The sequence below is a fragment of the Podarcis muralis genome, chromosome Z, assembly GCF_964188315.1.
Source record: "Podarcis muralis chromosome Z, rPodMur119.hap1.1, whole genome shotgun sequence".
Taxonomy (NCBI): domain Eukaryota; kingdom Metazoa; phylum Chordata; class Lepidosauria; order Squamata; family Lacertidae; genus Podarcis; species Podarcis muralis.
The window spans coordinates 47701940-47718593 of record NC_135673.1 but is presented as its reverse complement, the minus strand read 5'-3'; the positions used below and the strand labels follow the sequence as shown (position 1 = coordinate 47718593).

The 16654-nt window shown below is 46.7% G+C and overlaps 2 protein-coding genes across 2 annotated transcripts in view; both read right to left on the bottom strand.

Annotated features, from left to right (window-relative positions):
* The window catches only part of PLS3 (plastin 3), a 63756-nt gene extending 53386 nt beyond the window's left edge, over positions 1-10370 (bottom strand). The window contains exon 1 of the mRNA XM_028714888.2: positions 10226-10370. The gene's annotated coding sequence lies outside the window, so the exon portion shown is untranslated. The remainder of the gene's footprint in view (positions 1-10225) is intronic.
* Positions 1-16654, bottom strand: part of LOC144326223 (uncharacterized) — a 51607-nt gene that overhangs the window by 2479 nt on the left and 32474 nt on the right. The gene's annotated exons all lie outside the window — the stretch shown is intronic.

Below are 16654 nucleotides of genomic sequence, written 5' to 3'. Positions count from 1 at the left end.
AGCGTGTGTTGCGGGTTCTTGACACATGTATATCACAAAGCAGCTGTCCGCAACATTTGCTGAGGGGAGGGGAAAGAAGCTAACTTCTGGGACCATTTGCTCGAAAGGGACGGGTGGGAAGAGAACTCCTCATGTAGAGTTAAGCCAGGGAGCTAGCTCACCCTGTGGAGCTGAGGATTTATGAAACATATGGGCAGACAACTGCTGCGCATACTGAGCATCATCCCGCAAGATGTGCTAAGGATTTCAGAGCTGGGCAAAAGTTACATTTGAACAGGTGCCCCTCACCCTTCCAAGACCCACTGAGCAAAGCAGTTCTCAGAAGATTCATTTATTACATCTGTTCACTCTGCATCAGTGTTAGATACTCTGGTATATAATCTAGTTGCCAAATAGTACAGTTGCGGCAATGGAATGCTCAGGTGCTTTTCTGCAGTGGGGTATTATTATTATTATTATTGCTCATCTCACTTCTATGCCACTTTATATTTTGAAGAACAAATCTCAAAGTGGTTTGCAACACATTTAAACATCAAATAAAACAATCCAGTACAGTGGTACCTTGGGTTACAGACGCTTCAGGTTACAGACTCCGCTAACCCAGAAATAGTAGATCGGGTTAAAAACTTTGCTTTAGGATGAGAACAGAAATCGCACAAAAGTGGCATGGAGGCAGCAGGAGGCCCCATTAGCTAAAATGGTACCTCAGGTTAAGAACAGTTTCAGGTTAAGAACAGAGCTCCGGAACGAATTAAGTACGTAACCAGAGGTACCACTGTATAAAACAAACTCAAGCTCCAAGGAAAATATTTCAGATTCTTCTCTAAGTGGCATTTGGCTTTCCCAGTCGCCATCCTGGCATCCAGAGAGCTCCACGTTGGCACAACTGGACCGCACCAGTTGCAAAACGGCTATTTTCTAACACTGCCCTGCAGATCCCACTGAAATGAACATACCTGTACATTGGAAAGAAAGCAGAAAACTGCAAGCTGCAACATTGTGAGAATTGCTTATTTTCCTTTAAGAAGTGGTGCTTGGGGTTGCTCGCTCACCTTTCTCTCCCCATCCCTTTTCCCTTTTGTGCCACGTCTTTTGGCAGCGGTCAATAACATGCACCCTTAAGATGCCCTCCTTGACATTCAAAGGGCCGCCTCCCCTCTGTGAAATTAGGCTTGGAAGAAGCATTATATCATACTCAACAAAACTGGCCATGAGTTGTGTGAAGCGCTCACGGCAGCTTTGTAAATGCGTCCATCTGCCCAAAGGGACTCTTCTACGAAAAAAGGCTGACTTATTTTAATTCGCTGCATTGAAGCTGCTGTATGAACAGTTATGGCAGATGAGCAGGGTTAAAAAATGCTCCAAATAAATAAATAAGAGGCTTTGGTGCCAATTAATTGGCTGAATTTGCACTACAGCCTCTCAGTGACATTATAGCCTCACAACAACCCTTTGAAGCTGGTCAGGCCAAGTTACTGCCTTTCCCCAAAGCATGTGAGCTTTAAAGTTTGGGGCAGCAGTGGTGGTGGTGGTAGGATTTGAACCAACATTCCTGTTAGCGCTACAGTATAGTCATTCTTGTGTGGCCTGAAGTTCCAGATTCTTTATACAGCTGTTTGCAATGTGAACACTCACACAAACACACATGTGCAAACGCAGACACAGAGCTTCTGGAAGCTGCCACAGTAGCAGACAGATCCTTTCAGAGGAGACAGGAAGGGAGGTTGAAAGAAATGTAGCATAACCCCCTTTCATATGAGCACCTCGGCTCCTGTAAAGGAAATTAAATGCTCAGTTGAATCAACAGCCAAAATGCAGCAAAATGAAAGCTCTGCACTTCCTGCACCTTGGCTTACAGCTACATTCACAATTCCAGAGAGAGGGAGGGAGGGAGGGAGAAGGAGAAGCCGGGGGGGGGGGGAGGACTGGGAGGTTCTACAGTTCTGCAACTCTAGCGCCCAACTTACCCCAGGTGCAAATGAGGTCACATCCACACCAAACATTTAAAACACATGGCTTTCCCCAAAGAATCCTGGGACCTGTAATTTGTTGGAAACTGTGGCTCTGTGGGGGTAAACTCAAGTTCCCAGCCATGGTGTGGGTCTGAGCAGAGAACACAAAATTTTTGCAAGGGGGTATTTCATGTTGAAGTCAGGTGGTTGTGTCCTCCAAAGTGAAGTCAGTGGCCCTTTTAAAACCCGCTCATTGACAGATAACTGACTAATGGGACAATTTGACTCTTCTTTATAATTACAAGTTTTCCATAGGCTCTCTTAAAAACACCAAGAAGACAGGAAAATGTTTTCAGCCTTAGCTGCGTTTTACAGTATCCTCTGATATTCCACATCTGATTTTTGTCAATAAGGAATGAGGAACTGCATAGGACCACTATTTTTTGCCACAAGGACCATCTCTCCCAATATTAACCGTCCCAGACTCTGTTCATCATCTGAGGGCCTTCTTCATGTGCCTCCTCATGAGCTCCAGAGAGTGGCAGCATGAGAACGGGCCTTCTCTGTGGCGGCTCCCCATTTGTGGGATGCTCTCCCCAGGGAAGTTCGCCTGGCATCTTTATTATATATATTTTATGTGCCAGGCAAAAACATTCCTCTTCAGCCATGCCTTGGGCTTATTAATATTCTACAGCCTTTCAAATATGTCTGTGGGAAGTGGGGGTTATTGTTTTGCTGTTTTGCTTTTAATTATTTACTTGCTTTTATTCTCTGCTTTATTCTGTCAACCACCATGAGATCTTACGACAAAGGGTGGTATATAAATCTAATAAATAAATAAAAACTACCTGAGATGGTATATTTCAAATGCTATGTCCGGCTCCCAATCTTCATACATGGGGCTCCCACGCAGCCTGCCTGCCCTCCAACCCATACCTCAGTTACGAATCACTGGTTAGCTGAACTTTAAAGAAGCATCCCACTTTAAACATCCATGGCTTTTCCCCACCCAAAGAATCCTGGAAGTTGTAGTTTATTAAGTGTGCTGAGAGTTGTTAGGAGACTCTTATTCCCCTCACAAAGCTACAATTCCTTGAGTTCCCTGGGAAAAAGGATTGATCATTAAAATTATCTGGAAACTGTAGCTCTGCGAGAGGAATAGGGGCCTCCTAGTAACTCTCAGCACCCTCAATGAACTACAGCTCCCAGAATTCTTTGTGATACTGCTTTAACGGTATAGTGCAGAGGGGGCTATAGAACTGCTGTAGGAATCTTACAAGCATCCTTGGAATTATGCACATCGTTCGCTATGCACAATCATTCCTAAACCAACGCTTCAATGCAGTAATGGCTCCTCCATCTGTTAATAGCAAAGCAGTATCGGGCGGAATCCTGTCAGCGTTCATTTGCAAGTTTAATTTATACATGAGAATGGAGAACAAGATTTCAGCCTCCAGACTTAATCTAAAAGCTTTGCTACAAGTAGCAGCATCCCTGGCTCCCTTCTAAAAGATCCATCTGAGATCCAAAAGTCCCATGCTGTACCAACTAAGCCTCTCCACTGAGTGAATGGAGTAATCCCCTGAGGACAGAGAGGAAACCAGTTATGTCTTGACATACAGAGAGCTATAGAAGCCCCAAGATCAGGGATAGAGGAATCTTTGGCCCTCCAGATGTTACTGGACTCCAACACCCAACTGCCTCAGACAGTATGTCCAATGGACTCAAGGATTACTGGAACTGTAATCCCAACATCTGAAGAGCCACAGGTTCCACATCCTTGCCCACGATTATAGGCTTGAGTTTCTCTGATGTTGTTTTCCTTGAGGCAAAGTCTCTGTACTGAAACTTTTAAGTTTTTCTGCACTGAATTCTCTGCAGCCCTAATATCTATGGTGACCTCTGCTTTTATACTGACAATTCTCTCGGTGTGCTATTTCAAATGTGATTCTTGCCTCCAAAATGTTAAAAACCTGTGACATCTGTTGCACTTAATAGCCTATATCTGCAGAAAAGAGGAAGAAAAGCCCACAAAAAAACAACAGGAAGCTGAGTTTGGGTTGCACATCCACATTCCACTGGGATTATGCAAGATATAACAGCAACTTGCTCTTGTAATTCAGTGGTGTTTGCTTGGGGATATATAAATAATACTCTGGGGTGGGGGAGAGTAAAGAATGAAAGTTCTAAAACACAGGTAGCAAATTTCCCAGAGGACTTTTCAACCTGCTGTAAAGAATGCTTAATTTCAAATTTCAATGTTTTGATATACAACCCCATCAGCTCAGTACCCAAAACGAACTAGTTTTTAGCCTCACCACAAGCTCAGCATCTAACCTTAAGCGTATAATGTCTCTGAAACTGTGCCAGTTTTGGCATTTGACAGGAAAGCCAGAGATGCTTTCAATGCCTTCTTAAAATTGGGGGACGGGGTGGAGAGACAGAGACGCCAGTCTGAGAAATTGTCTAGCGCACAGATCTGTCTTTGCTAATAGAACAGTCATCTTGGAGCTAGGGTGTGGCTGCACATTCTCTCCAATAAAAAAGCACTACTACCGTTCTCAAAAGATGATAATGAATCAATGATGCTTCTGAGCTGCTAAGTGAAAATCAGAAGGGTTACCACCACATGGATGCCCAGGAGTGCTTCCCTTTGCAGCAGTAAAGGCTCAACAAAGCAAGTATCTATTGGAGTCACTGCCCCAGGGAGCCTTGAGCAGCCAGACCCATTGCAAGCCTATTCATCTTAATGAATCAGCCCATTCAGAGAAGGCTTTATCTGGCAGAAGTGCAGTTATCTCCAAATGAGGGGCCCCATGGCAGGAGCAGAAACCCCCAGTTTGAGGAAGAAGTTGAGACAAAGCATGCTGGGGTGAGGGCTTCTCAATTATTTTTTTTAAAAGAGTGCTTTAGTTTAATAAGAGCCACATGTGCTTTGAGAGGAAAGGGATGCAAGGAGGATTCCCGGGACGTGCATCTTCATTGCAGCCAGGCTTCAGGCTGGAGGCTAAATCTTCCTTTCCTCTCCTCCTGCTGTGTCAGCTCAGTGGGAGGTTATTTGTCAGAGTGAATATACACCCCCTCCTCCAATTACTGGTGGCTTTGGGGGGGGCATCCTTCGGTTATGCCACAAACTGTCCCCCAGCAACCCCAAAAAAAGGTTGATGAGGTGTGTGGTGCCTTCCAGCAAGGAATGTGGATATCGGGGCAAAGGTGTGATAGTAAAATAGGACCCTGTGAGGGAATGGAGGGGGGGAAAGGAGGGGGAAAGAGCAACAAAGAAATTCAAGTTGAGGTTCATGCAAAAGAAGAAGTTTTCCTCCCCCACTCATAGCATTAGGACTTGTGGACATCCCATGAAGATGATGTTGGAGCATTCAGGACAGGTGAAAGGAAGTCCTTCTCCATGAGTCCTTCTTCTTCCACAGCAGAACTGTGGAACTCCCACAGGAAGCAGCGAGGGCCACCAACTTGGGTGGCTTTAAAGGGGGATTTAAATAAATTCATGGAGGAGAAGGCTATTAATGGCTACTTGCTTAGTGGCTTTGTTCTCCCTCCGCTGTTGTTTGAACTGCTGTTGCGCGGAGGTCCTCCATGTTTGCTTTCCATAGGGATCTGGCTGGCCACTATGAGAACAGGACGCTGGACTAGTTTGGATGGATCCAGCAAGACATTTATGTTCTAATGGATTTGCTATATATACACACACAAAAAAGGCAATAGATTTAAGATTTGACTTTACAAAAAGCTGTTATAGTCGCAAGTATTAACACAAAAGGTTTGATGCATCCCTAGCGGAAGAGGGGAGGCATGATGTTAAAAGAGAGGTGGCAGCAGTTTCATGTCCACACTCTTGCAGGGGCAGAGGCAGCACTTTTGGAGTTGCAGGGAAGGCAAGGAAGGAGGGGGGCAAGAAGGTAGACAGAGGGTATTTCAGGTTTATGGTACAGCAACCACGAAGTCATATTGCACCACAAGTACCAGAGTTGTTTGTGTTATCTGCATGCCACCTTTTGCCCTGACTGGAACGCAAGAAGGTTTACACCAATTAATTAATTAATTAATTAATTAATTAAAACTTACTAGTTAAAAAAACCTAATCTATTAAAATCCTGATAATAAAAACAGCACGGCATTGTTAAAAGCCCTTTCCTTTTTTTAAAAAAAATGCAGTCAGTTCCCAAGAGCCTGACAGAATGAAACAGACTTTACCTGTCAGCAGAAGGACAACAAGGAGGGAGCCAGTCTAGCTTCTCTAGAAAGGGAGTTGCGAAGTCTGGGAGCAGCCACCAAGAAGGCCCTCTTGTCACGTCCTTACCAAGTGGGTCTCTGAGGGTGGTGGGACTGAGAGATGGTTCTTCCCTGAAGATCCCAGAGCCTGGGCAGGTTTGTATGGGAGAATATGGTCCTTCAGACAGCCTGCACCTAAGTTATAGTATATGGCTTTATAGGTATTAACCAGCAGTTAGAATTGCACTTGGAAACAGGCTGGGAGCAAGGGAGTCGTATAAGCTCCCAGTCACCAATTTGGCAGCAGCTGTTTGAGCCGGCTGGAGTTTCTAAGCTCTTTTCCAAAGGCAGCCCCATGCAGAGTCCATTACAGTAATCCAAACCGGATGCAAGGAAGGCGTGTGCCACTGTGTCAAGAGTTTTTGCAAACGCTGCCAAGTTCTTTTGTCAGTGACTTGCTCCCAATAATCCAAACAGCCTTTTAAAAAGAAGATGACCAGCAAACCAAACTTGGGAATCCAGATGAAATGTCTCAATCAGCATTGGTCACAATGAATGTGACCAACACATTCAAGGCATTGTTACACCACTTTAACAGTTACAAGACTTCCTCCAAGTCTCTCGGGAACTGTAGCGTGTTAATGGTGCTAAGCATAGGTAGCTGCATAAGGGGTCTCCTAACAACTCTTGGCGCCCCTCAACGTACTACAGTTCTCAGGATTCTTTCGGGAGCAGCCATGACTGTTAGTGGAATAAATGGTGTTTATTCCACTGGCACTTGTCATGGTGTCCTGTTGCACCAGAAGCAGTTTAGTCCTGCTGGCCACATGACCCAGAAAGCTGTGTGCGGACAAACACCAGCTTCTTCAGCCTGAAGCGATATGAGTACCACAACCCCATAGTCGCCTTTGACTGGACTTAACTGTCCACTGGTCCTTTACCTTTTACCTAAAGTGAAATATGAGTTTTTTTAAAGGTATGCTGTGGATGAGACCATTATCACAAAGAACTCAGGCGTGATGCTGAAATTAGTTCCTTAATACCACAGAAATTCAAAACACAACACAATTAGAAAACTTGTTTGTTTGTTTCTAAAGTGAAGTCTTATATGTCCCTGAGCCCCAAAGCAAGTTTCTCTGTGCCTCCATGGCCTGCCCCCTTTGAAATCCACAACATTTCCCCCCCACACAACCCAGTTCACAACAGTCATAAATGTGTGCTAACCTCAGATAACAACAGCAATGAACTTGGGGTGACACCAACAAATTAGAAACTTCAGCACAGTAAGGCTACACCTGTTTTCACACCACATTTGAGGCACATTATTTCCCCAACAGAATCCTGTGAACTGTAGGTGGTTTTTCTTTTAAGGTAAAGGTAAAGGGACCCCTGACCGTTAGGTCCAGTCATAACCGACTCTGTGGTTACGGCGCTCATCTCGCTTTATTGGCCGAGGGAGCCAGCGTACAGCTTCCAGGTCATGTGGCCAGCATGACTAAGCTGCTTCTGGCGAACCAGAGCAGCGCACAGAAACACCGTTTACCTTCCCACCGGAGCGCTACCTATTTATCTACTTGCACTTTGACATGCTTTTGAACTGCTAGGTTGGCAGGAGCCGGGACTGAGCTCACCCCGTCGCGGGGATTCGAACCGCCGACCTTCCGATGGCAAGTCCTAGGCTCTGTGGTTTCACCCACAGCGCCACCTGTGTATCGGCAAGCACTAGGCTCTGTGATTTAACCCACAGCGCCACCCGCGTCCCTGGTTTTTCTTTTAAAGGCTGCTGCAAAATGCAGTTCCACAATGGTTAAATTGCGGTTCCCAGGATCGGGGGGAGGGGAAGTTTGCATCAAATATGCTTTAAGTCTATGGTGTGTACATGGCCAAAGCATGGAACAAGGCGTGTTGAAAATACCTGATGTCCACTTGAGGATTACAGCAGCACGTGTTTTGATGCCAAGGCACACACAAGGGCAGGGCTTTCCCGTCAGAAATGATAGTTAAGTCAAGAGAAAGTACAACCATTTCTCTGGGGGACATACCTGCCTATTTGCGAGTGGGGGCCTTTGATCAAGTGTGGTGCATGAAGGGAAGCGAAGGGGAGATCCCAAGAATCAAAGCAGGCATTTGAAACTCAAAGGGTGCTCTGGCTGAAGCTGAAGAAGGGAAGAGGAAGGTGAGGAGGCTCCTAACAGACACTCTGCCTCTCTCTGCACAGCCTGGAAATGGAGCAGCTGCGAAGTCCATTGCAATACTCTTCCCCATTCAGCACTTCCCCCAGGAAATATGGAGCCACTTGCAAGTTGAGATGGGGGAAGAAGCAGAAGAAAGGCGAGTTTTGGAATGTGTCTCTCACACACAAAGATTGGTGAACATAGGAAAAGTCAATGAGTCACGCAGCTCAGTCCAGTTAGTCACTGGGACATGTGAAAGGTCTGCAATTCACTCAAAAAGGTCTGCAGCTCACACCCACCCCCTTGAATGGCAGCAGGCGGAAGGCCACATGCAGCCAGGCAGTTTAGCCTGCCCACGTGCAAACTGTTGCCAGCTGCTTTTATGTCCGTTGAACAGAGGGCCCCAAAATTAACCTTACAGCCAGCATTTGCCCTGTGCACTACATTTCTCAGTGGTAGAACCAAGCAGGTTGGAAAGGCAGAGGCACCACCTGCCTATGGCTGGAAGCAGGGCAGCTTGTAACTTTCCACTCACCTGAGAATCAGCAGCAAGCGAATCAGACGCAAGAGTCCAGTGTGCTAAGCTATGTGATGCTACAAGAGGCTCTCTCTCCCACTCCCTCTCTGTCTAGTGTAGCCTCCACTGGGCTGCTGTAAGAGTGAGATGAGTAGCCACCCATGCAGGTCTTGCAAAGGGTGGGGCCAAGGAGCCAGCTGCAGAAGAAAGGGGGAGGGCAAGAGCAGGCGTGCTCACATCTGCACCAGTTCTTTAAAGCACATTCTTCCACCTCCCCCAAAGAACCTGCAATGCTAAGAGCTCTGTCTGTTAGCCTGTCACGGCTAGTGGAAATGTGTGCTGTGGGAGCGCCCATAAAGAACAGCAGATAACCTGGGGGGAAATGAGGGGCGGGGGCGAGTGAGCTCCTCTCCCAACACACTTCATGCTGCTTCACATGCACTTAGTACTGAACATGCAACCTGCATGGAAGTGGTCAGGAGCAATGAGCATCCACACTAGTTTTCCATTGCATAGATGGGAACTAGGAAACAACGCCCCCCCCCCTCTTTTCTCAAGCACGTGCGACAAGTTTGGTAGTCTGAAAGGCCCTTTTGGAAAGGGACGTACAGACACCCCCGGCATGTTCCCAGAGCCCTTGCAAACGGCAGTCTTGCAGAGGAAACGCGTTAGGACACAGGAAGCGCTGACTCGGTCTACGGGCCCATCTGGTCAAAGTATCCAGAGGTAGACTGCCCCTGAACATGGAAGCCCCGCGCAGCCACCGCAAATAATTGCCGGCGACTGACCAACCACCCGCTTCCGGCACTAATTTCTCTTACACCCACGCGCCCTTTCAAAGCCATCGGGCTTAGAGGCCCCGTTGCATATTGCAGCAGTCCTGGTCAGTCCGTCTCTGTCTCTGACTGAGGAGCATTTTTCCCTTCTGGGGAAAGCATGACCGCCGCCGCCGCCGCCCCAACCAACCCAAGGATCAAGAGTGCTTTGGCGGCATTACCTTGGAGAATTTCTCTTTGGAGCAAGCGCGCTTGGCGCCCCAAGCCCCCTGCCCTGGAAGAGTCCGGAGAGCACCCCACCCCCGCCTACAGCAGGCCATCCTCCCAGCTGGCCTCGCTCTTGCTGCCCAGCCCGGCCTCCTGGCCAGTGGCCCGAAGGAAGCAGGGCGGGCGAAGCCCCCACAAGCTGAGGCAGGCGCCACTAATAAAGGCACGTGCGCTTCGCTTGCGGGAGGTGGGGCGGAAAGGCTCCCCAAGTTCTGCCAGAAGCGGCCGGCGGGAAAGTTGCAGCGCCAAAGGAGCCCCCGAGCGCGACCCCACCCCCGGCCTCGCTCGCTCGCTCGCGGGGACACTCACAGTTGTGCGTTACGCTCTCCGACTGCCTCTTTCGCTCGCGCTCTGCTCTCCGACTGGCACCGCGGGCGCTTCCCAGCTCCCTAGACACCTCCCCAGCCCAGGAGCATCGCTCGGCCCTCCCGCTCCCCCACCCGCTCTTCAAGCGCCGAGGTCCGCCCCTCAGCCGAGGAAGGATTGGGCCGAGCGCCCGCACATCAAGGCCGATCCGGGAGGTGATTCGGTGGCAAGGAATGTCTGTTACTCTCCAGAGGCGGGGATTGGAGGGAGGCATGCCCGCCCAGGTAGAATTAGTGGTTGCTCAACTCTTAGCGGTGACTCCGAAGCTGAGGGAGCCAAGCCCGGATGAGTTAGTTTCACGGACTGACCCCTTGGGAATCATCAGGCGCTGCAAACAATATATGCTAAATGCAATTGCATGTTAAAATGAGGCAAGATTTTAAAATTAAACACACTTTAAGTATTTCTGTCACAAGGAAGTTTTCCCTGTATGTCTCCTGTATCTATGTTCTCATGCATATGGAGATCATGTGAGTGTGCACATTTGCCGTTTGCAGCTGTTTATAGGGGTCTGTGTGGCATGTGAAACAAACATGGGATATGTGTGCATGAGATGCACATGACTGTTAAACTGGATTTTTTATTTAATCCCACTGCACATGGGATGTCAGCACTATGGGCTTTTCTGGGGTAGTACAGGGCCTTTTACAGTCTGGCCTGAAAGAACAGAACCAACAGCAGCTCGCTGTGACTTGTTTGCAAAGCATTTTGAGGACAAAGTCATTTGCACCCCCCTGGAACTTGACCCTGCTGTTACAGCAGATGAATCTCAAGGGCGTCCAGAGCACAGGACTACTTATGTTGGATGAGTTTCCTTTAGTAAGGCTCAAGGACATGGACAAGGTGCTCGGATCAGTCAGGGCGACCACTTGTACCCTGGAAACTACATTCCATAACCTCTCCCACACGGCCATTTCAATATTATAACATAACACCAAACAAAACAAAAGGTTGGTACCAAAGCAAGGTAGAAGCATGACGTCTTGAACTGAGGCAATTCTATTACAGCAGGCAGGTTTCATGTGGCATAGACCTGCCCATACACATAGGGTCCAGAAACTAAACCGGAAGCAAAAAATGCTTTGGTATGACATTGGACCAGCAGAGCTGGGACACCCATGAGGCAAGGTGAAGCAGCCACCTCAGGCAGTTCCCCCACACACGTGCCCTGCCTGCCACACCACAGAATGGAACAGCATTGATTGTTGGTCTCCCCTGTCTTGCAGAACTATCAGTAGTTTGTGGGTTAAAGCTTTAGGTTTATGCAATTAGATTAGATGAGTGGGGAGTGCCTGGTGTTGCCTGGGGAATCTGTAGAAACCAAAAAATATTGCGATTTTCAAATGGCCAGTGCAATTTGTGAGTTTGGGCCCATCATGCTGAAAGCATGAAGTCATGCCAAGGTCTCATTTTGGTTCACCATTTTGAACCAAATGGCACCTGGCACCCTAATGTCAATGGAGACTACCACCCCCACTTTGGGAACCCTCATAACAAGTTTTGTGATTATACCTTGGGAGGCAGCCAAACCTATGCCACAAAATGGGCAAAGTCACACCAAAGTGATGTTTTGGTACACCATCTTGATTCAAAATGGTGCCTGGCACCCAAATGGCAAACAAAGACTGCTACCACCACCTCAGGGACCCTCATGGCAAGTTTGGTGACAATATCTCAAGAGGCGTCCAAACCCATAAGGAACAGAGGGACAGGCAGACAGACAGACAATCCATTTTCCAAAATATAGAATAGATTAAAGCACACTCTCACTCCTGGCACAACAAGATGACTGTGTGTGTGCTTTCTGCAGTTTGGAAAGTGTTGGAGAAATGCACTGGGAACTGTGGGATGAATGAATAATGGAAAGATGTTTAAACACCACACAAGAAAATCAGGATGAGCACAGGATGAATACTCACTGTCATAAAACTGCCTTGTAAACGAATCAGAATAAATGACATCACATCAACTTTGTGCAAGCAAATCACAATGAATGCAGAATAAAGTTTTAATAGACTGTGGTGATGTTGTTTGCTGTTTCTGCTGCTCTTAAGCAGTACAGTGGTACCTCGGGTTACAGACACTTCAGGTTACAGATGCTTCAGGTTACATACTCCAGAAATAGTGCTTCAGGTTAAGAACTTTGCTTCAGGTTGAGAACAGAAATCGTGCTCCGGCGGCACGGCAGCAGCAGGAGGCCCCATTAGCTAAAGTGGTGCTTCAAGTTAAGAACAGTTTCAGGTTAAGAAAGGACCTCCGGAACGAATTAAGTTCTTAACCTGAGGTACCACTGTAGATGGGTACTGAAAAAAGAACTGCAAGTGTTTTTGTGGGAGTGTGTTTATATTAGAATGTATTTTTTACTTATGCTTATGATTTAAATACATTGTAACTCACTGGGATACCTTTTATGGAGCAAGTAGTTAACAAGTTTAATGAATTAGTTCATCATGGTACCATTTGTGATGACTGTCCATCAGTTGCAGGACTCTTTTCCATTGCAGACATACCAACACAGTGCTTTTTTTCTGGGGGGACGCAGGGATATGCATACCCCTAAATATTTTGTGAATCTAAGTTTGGCCTCATTGAGGGGCAGTATTTCAATATGAGTAGGGAAATGAGAGTACTCCTAAATATTTTTTTAGGAAAAAAGCACTGCCAACACATCTTATTTTGCAATGCTTATTTCAGAAAGCCAGGTTCAGAGTTTTCTGAGGGCTCAGTTTTAATATTGTAAGGGTTCCAGCTATTTTACTTTAATTAATTGGTTTCATTTTATTTTATGTGTTTACATACCAGGTTCATTCCAACCCCAGGCCAGCAGTTTCACACATCCCCAGTTTCAGTGGGGAGCTAAGTGCATGCTTAACTCTTTCCCGTTGAAACCAGTGGGACTTCACAGTGTCTCATACAGTGCCTAGATTGTGACCATTTTTACCTGTATCAAAACTTTGGAATGGCAGGTGCACATCAAAGGTACCCACAACTCACTAGCTGAGGACTGAGAACATTATTTCTCAGCTTCAAAAACTCTGATGCTTCAATGCAAGGAAATTCAAGACTCTGCTCTGGGCTCATGCCATTTTTCAACATCTTACAACTTCCTCCATTTGTTAAATATTTCACTGTTGTTTTGCAAATTGTTCCTTTCACTTCCTGTTTCTTAACCAAACACATACTATATATCCTCTCAAAGCAATTGTTACTGGTGTTACTGGCCTGGTAGGGTGGAAGGCAGTGAGGCAGCCTAACATGGCATGTACATGCCCTGCAGTGTGCCCAACACCCTCTGCCACCCTCTGCTTAGCCCCTTAATGGGGAAATCTGTGGGTGCTTGGGCACCCAGGGCCCCAGGGAGAGGTCACCTATGTATGCTGGCAATATCTTGCACTTATGAGCAATTGAGCTGCCAAATTTTGCACCAGCTGCAACTCCCAGACCAACCTCAAGGGCAGCCCCCTGTAAAGCACATTATAGTAATCCAGCCAGTGGTTATCAGTGCATGCACAACAGTGGTCAGGCTATCCTGATCAAGAAACAGCTGTAGCTGAAGCTGGTAGAAGTTAGTCCCAGCCACTGTGGCCACCTGGGCCTCTGGCGACAAAGATAAAATCCCGAAGCACCCCCAGAGCAGTTTCCCTCTCACAGAGCTAAAATTCCCAGCTCACTCAACAAACTAGAGTTCCCAGTATTCTTTTGAGGAATCCATGTGCTCTAAATGCAAGGTGTGTATACAGCCCCATTTATCAACTTGCTATTGCTATCTGTGTGGGACATCTTCAGGAGAAGAGAAGACTAAGGAGTGAACCCTACACAAGAGTGGAGACTCTAAGACAGTTGGGTGGCTCCTTGTATGCCTCCTTCTGGCAACTCCTGCAGCCAAGCTGGTGCCAAATGTCTTGCTCTGCTTTCCTTTGGACCACACTAGAGAGGCTGAAGGGGGGGGGTCTTGTCCTCTGGGCAGTCCAGGACCTCTAGACACACTTCCCAAGCTTGTTCCCCAGGAAGGTCACTTCGGTGCTGCTAACACAGCAAAGACAATGCAGGAGGCAGAAGTCAGGGTCTCTGCAGGCACAGCAGGCACTATGATTCTCCAGCAGTTGACTTTGCCCCCAGAGGCGCACTCCATTGTTTTGCAAGACAGACGGATGCCAACAATGGCAGTCCTGTGAGTGTACAAATGTTGCAATGCCGTGATAAGATACCTCCCACCCCCCACAAGCTGCAATTGTGTGCTTTTCTGCTGTACAGCAATTGAGGACCAATCAAATCCAATCTCACCCAGCTGAGCTGAGTTGTAGACAAGACTGTGCTTTTAGCTCCTTTTTCTAAAATGAAATATTCAGAGTAATTTATGGCAAAACAAGCTTGATCTGCAAAGCAAACAGAGGCCAGAGGCTGTCACAGGCAGGTTGGGGCTGGGTGATTCATATCATCCCTTTCATAGATACAAAACCTCAGATGCAAATGTTCATTCCAGCTCAAGTGTGACTTGTTTCCTTCCTGCCTAACAGTCAGTGGCTGCAACATGATTTTGAAGAGTTTTGACAGGCAGGCACAATTTTTCCCTGCTGTGACATAAAATAATTGTAACAAATGTATCGGGAGTGGGGGAAATCTTTTATAAAAATTATCCAAATAAAGATCTCTATATAACAGCAGCCAGATTTATGTTACATCAGAAAAGAAAAGAAAAGAAAAGAAAAGGACATGTGGTCTAGGACTCCGCTAGCATCCACCTCCGCTACTTGCTTTTTCTCACCCCATAGTACAGCCTTTCCCCTTTCTATGCACCCTTATTTCAGCAAAAATATAAGTATTGATGAGCTGGAAAAATAAAAATGCACCTCCCTTCATGCTCACTACATGTGAACAAGTTGCATACAGATGTAGACTTGCTATGGACAAATTCAATGATAGCTGGAATTCATTTTTATAACTACTATATTGGGATAAGAACTGGTTAACTACAATAACATTTTTTTGGTAATGTGTGCCTCCTCCTTGAGAGGTCCAGAGGGTGGCAACACAAGAACGGGGCCTTCTCTGCAGTGGCTCCCCGTCTGTGGAATGCTCTCCCCAGGGAAGTTCACCTGGCACCTTCATCACATACCTTTAGGCGCCAGGCAAAAATGTTCCTTTTAAACCAGGCCTTTGATTGACCTGATCAACATCCTGTACCGCTTTAAAATGCGACTCTTGGGGGTTGTTGTTATTGGATTATTGTTTTTATATTATATATTGTGAATTTTCTGTGACCTGCTCTGAGACCTCTGGTTATAGAGTGGTATATAAATTCAATTTTAAAAAAATGTCTACAATTTTTTGTTGTTCTGGCTCCCCCCCCCCATACACTGGTACTATTTCTTCTTCTTTTTTGTGTTTTCTTACTCTGTGCACTTGTAATTAGGTATTTTAAATCTATCATCTATCTATCTATCATCTATCCACCATCTATCTATATCAGGGTCAGCAACCTTTTTCAGCAGGGGGCCGGTCCACTGTCCCTCAGACCTTGTGGGGTGCGGACTATATTTTTTTTGGGGGGGATGAATGAATTCCTATGCCCCACAAATAACCCAGAGATGCATTTTAAATTAAAGCACACATTCTCCTCATGTAAAAGCAAGCTGATTTCCAGACTGTCCGTGGGCCGGATTGAGCAGGCAATTGGGCCAGATCCGGCCCCCGGGCCTTAGTTTGCCTACCCATGAATGAACATGGGAAGTTGCCTTATACAGAGCATAGCTGTCAACGTTTCCCTTTTTTAAAGGGAAATTTCCTTATTCAGAATAGGATTTCTCGCAAGAAAAGGGAAAAGTTGGCAGCTATGATACAGAGTCAGACCTTTGGCCCATCTACCTCATAAGAACATAAGAAGAGCTTGTTGGATCAGGCCAATGGCCTGCCTAGTTCAGTTCTGTGTGAATAAGCACTCCCCCCACCCCAATCTGTCCTGAATCTTCCAGCATTCAGCTTCATTGGGGGTTCACTAGGTCCAATGTTATGAGAGAAGGAGACAAACCTTTCACTTTCTCCATGCCACGCATAGTTCCATAAACTTCTTTCATGTCACCTCGACCTGGTCTATACCACTGTTTTCCAAAATTGGGTCTCCAGCTGTTTTTGGACTACAACTCCCATCATCCCTAGCCAGCAGGACCAGCGGTCAGGGATGATGTGAACTGTAGTCCAAAAGCCAAGCCGTTTGGAAAACACTGGTCTACCCTGACTGGCAGCCGATCTGCAAGCTTTCAGGCAGGGTTCTCTTCCAGCCCTACCTGGAGATGCCATTGGAGATGGAACCTGGGACCCTCTGCCACTGAGTTGCAGCCCTTCCCCACCTTCAGCTTATGTGGTGTATAGTTG